This window comes from Copadichromis virginalis, linkage group LG2 (assembly GCF_057382275.1).
Source record: "Copadichromis virginalis isolate Kocher_CV1m ecotype Utaka linkage group LG2, C_Virginalis_male_GT1.1, whole genome shotgun sequence".
NCBI lineage: Eukaryota > Metazoa > Chordata > Actinopteri > Cichliformes > Cichlidae > Copadichromis > Copadichromis virginalis.
In genome coordinates this window covers 26,777-35,505 of record NC_140619.1, presented here as the reverse complement: position 1 = coordinate 35,505, position 8,729 = coordinate 26,777, and the positions used below count along the sequence as shown (strand labels likewise).

Below are 8,729 nucleotides of genomic sequence, written 5' to 3'. Positions count from 1 at the left end.
GTGGAGGATGATCAAGACTTGAAAACTGGTGCTACTAATTCCTACAGCTGTTCCAACTTTTCTGGATTTCTTCCCCCTCTGTCTGCATAAAAGCAGTGTTGGAACACACTGTGGTACCATACCCTCGTGAGCATCAGTTGAACAGTATTGTACTGCAGATAGTAGAGTGTTGCTATAAAAATAGCAAGAAAAAGGGCAATTGACAATGGAAGAGAGACAGACCATCATAAGACGTATAAATGTAGGTCTGTGCTACAGAGAGACTGCAAAGAAAGTTAAGGTGTCAGTGAGGACAGTTTCCTTCAAAGGCTCAGAAACAAACTGACAGGAAGAGGTCTGCAGACCCAAAGACACGACTGAACTGGAGTTTCTGAGAGCTTCAAGCAGCTTCATAGTGGTCGTAGTGAGCAAGTCTCAGTTTCAGCTGTGAAGAGAAACTTCGAGCTGCAGGTTTGAGAGGATGAGCTGCAGCAAGAAAGCCAGATGTCAGAATAAGACAAAGAGGCTTGTCTGGACATTGAAACACCACCACTGGACTACTGAAGACTGGAAGAAGGTTTTATGGACTGATGGGTCAACATTTGAAATCTTTGGTTCATCACGGAGGATCTTTGTACGCCGTAGAGTAGGTGAAAGGTTGGTTCCACAGTGTGTGGCATCAACTGTCAAATGCTGAGAGGAAATGTCTTTCAGTTGACAGTGGATTATAACCCTGCATCACAAAAAGTGGAAAAAGATGTATAAAATGTACACAAAAGCAGAATTTTAAAATGTACAATCATGAAAAAACTGCAATTAATGTCAATATTTTTGCTTTAATATCTTTTTCAAATTATAAATATATGCTTAGACTGAATTTGACGGTAGACACATGTTTCTTGTAAACACACTGTCATAAACCTAACCTGACACATTCACCCTGTGAAAGGAGACCCACATACACAACTGAGCTCTAAGGACTATACCCCAGTGTTGCCAGTACTGCTGACTGGAAACAAGCCATGCCTCCTTTCCAGTACCTACATAAAGGAAGTTGGGGGGGAGAGAGCCGCCAAGACAAAAGTCAACCTTCACTCAGGCAACATGGTGTCATGGTCCTGGGTCGAGCGACCCAGTGTTTGAGTTTTATGTATCTTTTGTATTCATTTGTGCCTAGCTTAGTTCACCTAGTTAATTTCTAGATTGCAGTTTAGTTTTGTTCCTTAGTTGTTTATGTCATCTCCCCCTGTACTAAGTCTCCCTGGTTCATGCGTCATGTCTGCGTGGTTATGTTTAGTTCATGTCATGTCATGTCTCCATGTTTCCTGTTTTACTTTGAAAGTCTATATTCATTGTCAGTGTATTCAGTTTCACTTCTCCTGTCCAGTTGTTAGGTTCATGTGTGTCAGCTGTGCTCCCATGTGTGGCCACTTCTCCTGATCATCCCTCATGTGTATTTAGTCTCTGTGTTTCATACAGTCTGTGTCGCGTCGTCTGTGTTCCCACCCTCCATGTTGTCACAGCCAGTCTTTTGTATTCATAGTTATGGTTTCCTGTGTCTTCATAGTTTATCCTGGTATCACTTTCCCAGTTTAGTTATAGTTTAGTTTTGTCACTGCACTTCTGCCTTGTCTAATTGAAAATCCATCCATCCATCCATCTTCATCCGCTTTATCCGGGCCCGTCGTGGTGAAGAGGGAGCTGAGTGTAAAAGCGAAGCTCTCAATTTACCGGTCGATCTACATCCCTACCCTCACCTATGGCCACGAGCTGTGGGTAGTGACCGAAAGAACGAGATCGCGGATACAAGCAGCGGAAATGGGCTTCCTCCGAAGGGTGGCTGGCCTCTCCCTTAGAGATAGGGTGAGAGGTTCGGCCATCCAGGAGGGGCTCAGAGTAGAGCAGCTGCTGCTCCACATCGAAAGGATCCAGCTGAGGTGGTTCGGGCATCTGACAAGGATGCCCCCTGGGCGCCTCCTGGGTGAGGTGTTCCAGGCATGTCCCACCGGGAGGAGGCCCCGGGGCAGACCCAGGACACGCTGGAGAGATTATATCTCTCAGCTGGCCTGGGAACGCCTTGGTGTTCCCCCGGATAAGCTGGAGGAGGTGGCTGGGGAGAGGGAGGTCTGGGCCTCTTTGCTTATGTAACACTGGTGGTGCAATACTAGGCCTGTTAGTGCTACTTCTTGCCTTCTTTGCCTGTAGTACGGCAGTATAATTACCTTTAACCACAGTACGAGGACAGAAGGGAAATATGGACCAGATCAGACAGGTTCTAGATTCGTAGGAGCCAAGGGTGTATGACAACAGAGGACTTGTACACAGTAGGTGTAGAAAACACAATTGCATTTATTAGCAATTATTAAAGTTGTGCACATTTAACAAAAGTAGAGCGCTCTTCTTGAAAACAAAATAAAATAAACCCCACAAATGGTCGACCTAAGGATATATTGTCTTTTGTGTCTTTTTTAAAGTCAATTTCAGTCTTTCAATGTTCAGTAGTCATTCAGTGTGTTTGTAACCAGTCGGGTTACAATCTACCAGTTCATCCGGCTCTTTGGGCTGGGCTCGCCATCCAGTACTGGAAAAGGGATCCTCGATTCTTCTCAGGTCCTCAAAACCAATCCAATCCAAATAAGCAAAGGAAAAAACCTGACCTGGGGACCAGGCCAGAACACAGTAGTTCAACATTTAAGCTATCATGCCTGTAACTTATTATTACTACTGGTTGCTTGTAGTGCTTCTAAATTTCTTTCAAAATATTCTATGTTGTACAACAAATTATTCTCATTTCAAAGGGAAAAAGTGCATAGGAAACACACATTTAAAACAATACAAAATAGCTCAGTAGTGCATTAGAAATACACATTGGCTTGAGACTTATCAAGTTTCAGCTAAGTAAAGTGCAGGTGAAGGCACTTAATTTCACATTGCTAATACTTAGTGTGCAGAACTATAATTAGCACCATGAGAAAAGGGAACATGTGCTAACATAACATCGCACAACACCATACATTATACATCAATACCACAGTAATGTGACATAAACCTTTAAAGAACATCTCATATAAAGTGCAGCAGACTCAGTGCTAATTGCTTTAGCCTCGGAAAAGGCACTTTCATTGCAAAATGGCTAACGGAAGTTAGCATCAGAGCTAGCGGCAAGTAGCATGCTATGCTAGCGCACGTGTGCTGCCTGGGACTTACCATGCGAAGCAACAAATGCTACACGGGGCTTCACAGTGCTCACGTTGGCTCACGGCCTCTGGAATACAGTATCACTCTTATTATTCTTGCCGAAAAAAGGACTTTCTCTATCCAGCTAGCTTCTTTGCCGCACGGGTAAACTGATCTTTCACCGTCTGTGTCTCTGGCGTATCTGACTGGCACACGAAGGCACACACAGGTGTCTGAGCAGCGCACAGACTGGGGGAGGGTCAGACCGGCCAATGATTGGTCGCTCAGTGGATCTGACAAACACACTCTACAGGACTAAGTCCTGCCCCCCACACCATTTATACATTACATATACATATGTACATATTAATTAAACTTATGTTTACAAGCTTTTTATCAGTATTTATTATAATTAACTTTGTTTTTATCAATATTTATTCCCATCGTGAGAGTATGAATATTTATACTTTTAATCCTGTTTTTAACACTGGGTTACACTTAGGCTGCTGCCCCCGCGACCCGGCCTCGGATAAAGCGGATGAAGATGGATGGATGGATGTGTGGAAATTTGGGGAAATACTTACAAAACTTCACTTCAACCATTGTGTGAAATTCAGAAAAAAGCAATCAGGATGATTACTGAAGCAGGATTTGGAGAGCACACTAACATTATATTCTTGAAATTAAAGATTCTGAAGTTTATGTATCTTGTAAAATATAATACTGCATAAATGATGTACAAAGTCAGATACAATATGTTACCAGGAAATGTACAGAGGATGTTTTTTGACAGAGAAGGGGACTATGAATTGAGGGGAAAATTAAACCTGAAGACTCTTAAAGCACGGACAAAGGTTAAAACCTTTTCTGTTACCATTTGTGGGGTAAAACTGTGGAACAGTTTTCTTCAGGACCTACAGCAATGTGCAAGCATTAGTCAGTTCATAAAGATGTTTCGAAAACTGCTTTTGGAAGGATATGAAACTAATAAAGTTGATCAGCCATTGTATATGTAACTATGCTAAATTGTATCCATCACTGTAGCTATGTTAATGCATGTCCTTCATTCCTTGTTTATTTTGAGGGGTAAGTGATGATGGGAATTAGGGGTAACAATGAATAGTGGGATTCAATAGAATGTTGAGCATGGGGTAGGGACTAATAAGTATGTTATACTTCTTCCTACTCCATTTCAGACTTAATAATTGTAATTTCATGTCATTTAGACTCTATTTTATTTTATTTATTTTCTTTTTTTGTTTTGTCTGAGCACATACGTGTGTGTATTTACATATATATTCGTATTTGTACATGTAAATGCAAGTATGTGTACTTGTATATATTGTTTTTTTCTGTACATGTCTGAAATAAAGAAACAATAACAATAACAATACTGACTCCCCCCTAGGAATTACCTTTTTTCCCTGCTCCCCGTGAACTAGCCCCATAGATCCATAAAATCGAACACAGGTATGGTCAGGAACTATTTTTGCCCCAGAGCCATCTGTGAGCTAAACCATACCCACACACAACAAATATACCTACCAGGAGCCCCCACTATGACCTTCTATAGAATAATGTAAATATTGTCACACTCACCAAACAACTCCACGAATAAGTGCTTAAACTATTTATCTGACATCAGAGTGTATCATCATACATACACAATACAGTATGTTACAGTATGTTAGTTAAGGACACCAGACATGTAAAGAGGTATGTGCTTGGATAAATGACTGGTCTTGAATCACAGTTACACACTATGCAGACAGTTTAATGTTTAATTGATGAGACATAACAAAAGTATCAGTGTCTTCCAAATAACCAAAACAGGGAAAATGTTTTGCTGTTGTTTGAAAAGCCTCCACCAGCCTCTCACTCAGCAGGGGCAGGTTAGAGATGCAGGATTTATTTCATTGAGGCCAATCTAGTACACCTGGAGCTGTTTCCTTCACACCCTACTGGCCAAATAATTGGATGGGTCCTATCAAGACAATATATATAAAAAGTTAGGTTTGTATAACTCTAACACTATGTGTGGATGCGATCTTTATGTTTAATATTTAGAACAGTTCTCACAGGTAAGGACAAAGAGCCAAATTCAGAGCTAAAAAAACAAAGATAAAGAAATCTCACCCTTCAGAAGGACTAGCAGAGGGCAAAGCACAGTAGAGACAGTTTAGGTGGCCAGCTAGGAGTTAGACTAGTCGAGGCATACCTCAGGGGCCCGCCCTATTGTTTCCTTGCCACTGAGAGTACACCTTGGATGAATCAGTGGAGAACAGCTGGCTTCCTTTCCTGGCTTTCTAGCTTTTATTTTTCTGGTTTACCTCTTGAGGCTGAGAGACTTTGCTTGGTAGTGCGGACATCTTGTTGTATTTCTTAGGCACCTGTGGCATCACATTTTTCTGCATTTCTGGTAGCTAGCTAACCTCCTCCTGTGATTCCTTGACCATGGCCCCTAGTTGCCTTCCCCAAGGAGGGTACTGCTCCTTATAGCTGTTCATCTCATAGCCAAGTATCTTAAAAAGATCACTGGTTAGTCTCAGTGGTGGTGGTCACAGTGGGGATTGTCCTTAATGCTTCATTCATATCTTCTAGTAGACTTTCATAGGGTACTTCACACAGTCTTGGCTATTGCCCACAGGGGGTCCAGGTTTCCAGCTTCTCTTTCAGGTCAGCTACTCTTTCATTCAATGCAGCAGTTGTTCTTGGGCCTTGGTACCCCATCTTTGAGTGTGGGGACGATGACACCTCCCCATTGACATAACATCTTTGCTGTTCCTATTGCTGTAGCATATGTATTGTAACTCATCAGTCTGTAGTTGTGATAACAGCTGCTTCTTGTGGATGTTGGACCACTCAGCAGGATGATAAATGGCCTGTATTTATATAGCGCTTTACTAGTCCCTAAGGACCCCAAAGCGCTTTACATATCCAGTCATCCACCCATTCACACACACATTCACACACTGGTGATGGTAAGCTACATTGTAGCCACAGCCACCCTGGGGCGCACTGACAGAGGCGAGGCTGCCGGACACTGGCGCCACCGGGCCCTCTGATGTCCGGGGTGACTGCTGATTGTGCTTTCTAGTGCTCGTAGACAGGTGTCAGAGGTTAACAGAGAGACTGAGCCAGGGTTGGTTGTAGACCTGATCCACTGCAATGCAGGAGTACCTTCTCTCCCTAAACAAGAGAAGAATCTGGACACTGGTTTAAGTAAGTAAGTAAGTAAGTAAAATTTTATTTATATAGCACATTTCTAGATAAAAGATCACAAAGTGCTTTACAAGGTATAGGAACAGAATAAAAAGACAAAGTACAGTCAAAAGTTAACAAAATGCAATTTTAAAAAGATGTGTTTTTAGCTGTTTTTTAAAAGTAATCAGTGAATCAGCAGATCTTAAGTTCTGAGGAAGAGAATTCCACAGTCTGGCGGCCACAGTAGCAAAAGCTCGATCACCCCTAGTTTTCAGTCTCGTATACTGAATAACAAGTAATCCCTGACCACAAGACCTCAGAGACCTACTAGGGGCATAGGGCTGTAAAAGTTCAATGATGTAAGATAAGATAAGATAAGATAAGATAACCTTTATTAGTCCCACACGTGGGAAATTTGTTTTGTCACAGCAGGAAGTGGACAGTGCAAAAGTTATGAGGCAAAAATTAGAATACAATAAGAATAAATACAGTACACAACTGTACAGAATAGAATAAAATAAAATACTATATACAGTAGAATAAAATAAAATAAATATACAATAAGATAAAAATAGAATACAAATACAAATACTATATACAACTGAGTAAAAATACAACGATGACAGAAAGGATTATTGCACTTAGTATTATTGCATATGTATGGATGTGTGTGCTTGATCAGTTAAAGTCTTTATTATGGAGTCTGACAGCAGTGGGGAGGAAAGACCTGCGAAATCTCTCCGTCCCACACCGTGGGTGCCGCAGTCTCCCACTGAAGGAGCTGCTCAGTGCTGTCACAGTCTGCTGCATGGGGTGGGAGATGTTGTCCATCAGGGATGACAGCTTAGCCGCCGTTCTCCTGTCACTCACCACCTCCACTGGGTCCAGAGGGCATCCTAGAACAGAGCTGGCCCTTCGGATCACCCTGTTCAGTCTCTTCCTGTCCCCAGCAGAGATGCTGCCGCCCCAGCAGACCACACCATAAAAGATAGCAGAAGCCACAACAGAGTCATAGAATTTCTTCAGGAGTGGGCCCTCCACTCCAAACGACCTGAGTCTCCGCAGCAGGTACAGCCTGCTCTGCCCTTTCCCGTAGAGGGCGTCTGAGTTATGAGTCCAGTCCAGTCTATTGTTCAGATGAACACCAAGGTACCTGTAGCTGTCCACAGCCTCAATGTCCATACCTTGGATGTTCAGTGGTTGCAGTGGAGAATGCTTGTGCCTGCGGAAGTCTACCACCAGTTCCTTGGTTTTACTGGCGTTGATCTGGAGGTAGTTCAGCTGGCACCAGTCCACAAAGTCTTGGGTCAGACCTCTGTACTCCTTGTCGTCCCCATCAGTGATGAGGCCGACTATTGCAGAGTCATCAGAGAACTTCTGCAGGAAGCACTGGGTGGAATTGTGGGAGAAGTCTGCAGTGTAGATGGTGAAGAGGAACGGAGCCAGAACCGTTCCCTGTGGGGCCCCCGTACTGCAGACGACCCTGTCCGACACACATGTATGATGGTGCTTGTTCTTGAAGAGCCTTAAATGTCAGAACCAGAATCTTAAAGTGGACTCTGAATTCGACAGGGAGCCAGTGTAACTGTATAAACAACGGTGTTATATGTGAGTATTTCGATGTTTTCGTCAGAAGCCTTGCTGCAGCATTTTGGACAGTCTGCAGATGCTCCAGGGAACTTTTGTTTAGACATGTGAACAGTGAATTGCAATAGTCCAGTCGTGATGAAATAAAAGCATGAATAACAATCTCCAGTTCAGTATGAGATATTATGGGGCTCAATTTAGAAATATTTCTTAAATGATAGAAGCAAGACCGAACCAGAGATTTGACGTGAATATCCAATGTAAGAGCAGGATCGAAGGTTATCCCTAGGTTCCTGATAGATGGTTTCACAAATGTTGAAAGGGGACCAAGAGCATTCATTATGCTGGGTACATGTCTGTCTGGAGCACATAAAAGGACTTCAGTTTTATTTTCATTTAGTTGGAGGAAATTGTCGGCCATCCAACCTTTGATGGTTTCCAAACACACATTTAAAATCCGCAGCTTAGAAGCATCTTCAGGTTTAAAAGATATATATAGTTGGATGTCGTCTGCGTAGCAGTGGTAACAAATATCCTCAAAAGGGCTCAAAATATGCTGGAGAGGAAGTAAATAAATTAAAAACAATAATGGCCCCAGCACAGAGCCTTGTGGCACACCAAAGGACAGGGACGTAGAAGATGACCTGTACTTAGAAACTGCCACAGAAGAGTATCGTTCACAAAGATACGAGGAGAACCACTCTAAGGCAGACCCAGATACACCGACCCAGTATTTCAGCCTATCAAGCAAAATATAATGGTCAACGGTGTCAAAGGCCGAC

At 42.6% G+C, this 8,729-nt stretch overlaps 1 long non-coding RNA gene across 1 annotated transcript; it reads right to left on the bottom strand.

Moving 5' to 3' along the window:
* Nucleotides 1-2,308: 2,308 nt before the first annotated feature.
* LOC146716680 (uncharacterized) lies at nucleotides 2,309-3,553 on the bottom strand. Its single transcript, XR_014915682.1, has 2 exons — nucleotides 3,187-3,553; nucleotides 2,309-2,636 (listed from the first exon to the last, which is right to left on the bottom strand). It is a non-coding gene; the product is annotated as an uncharacterized LOC146716680 (long non-coding RNA).
* Between the last annotated feature and the right edge of the window lie 5,176 nt (nucleotides 3,554-8,729).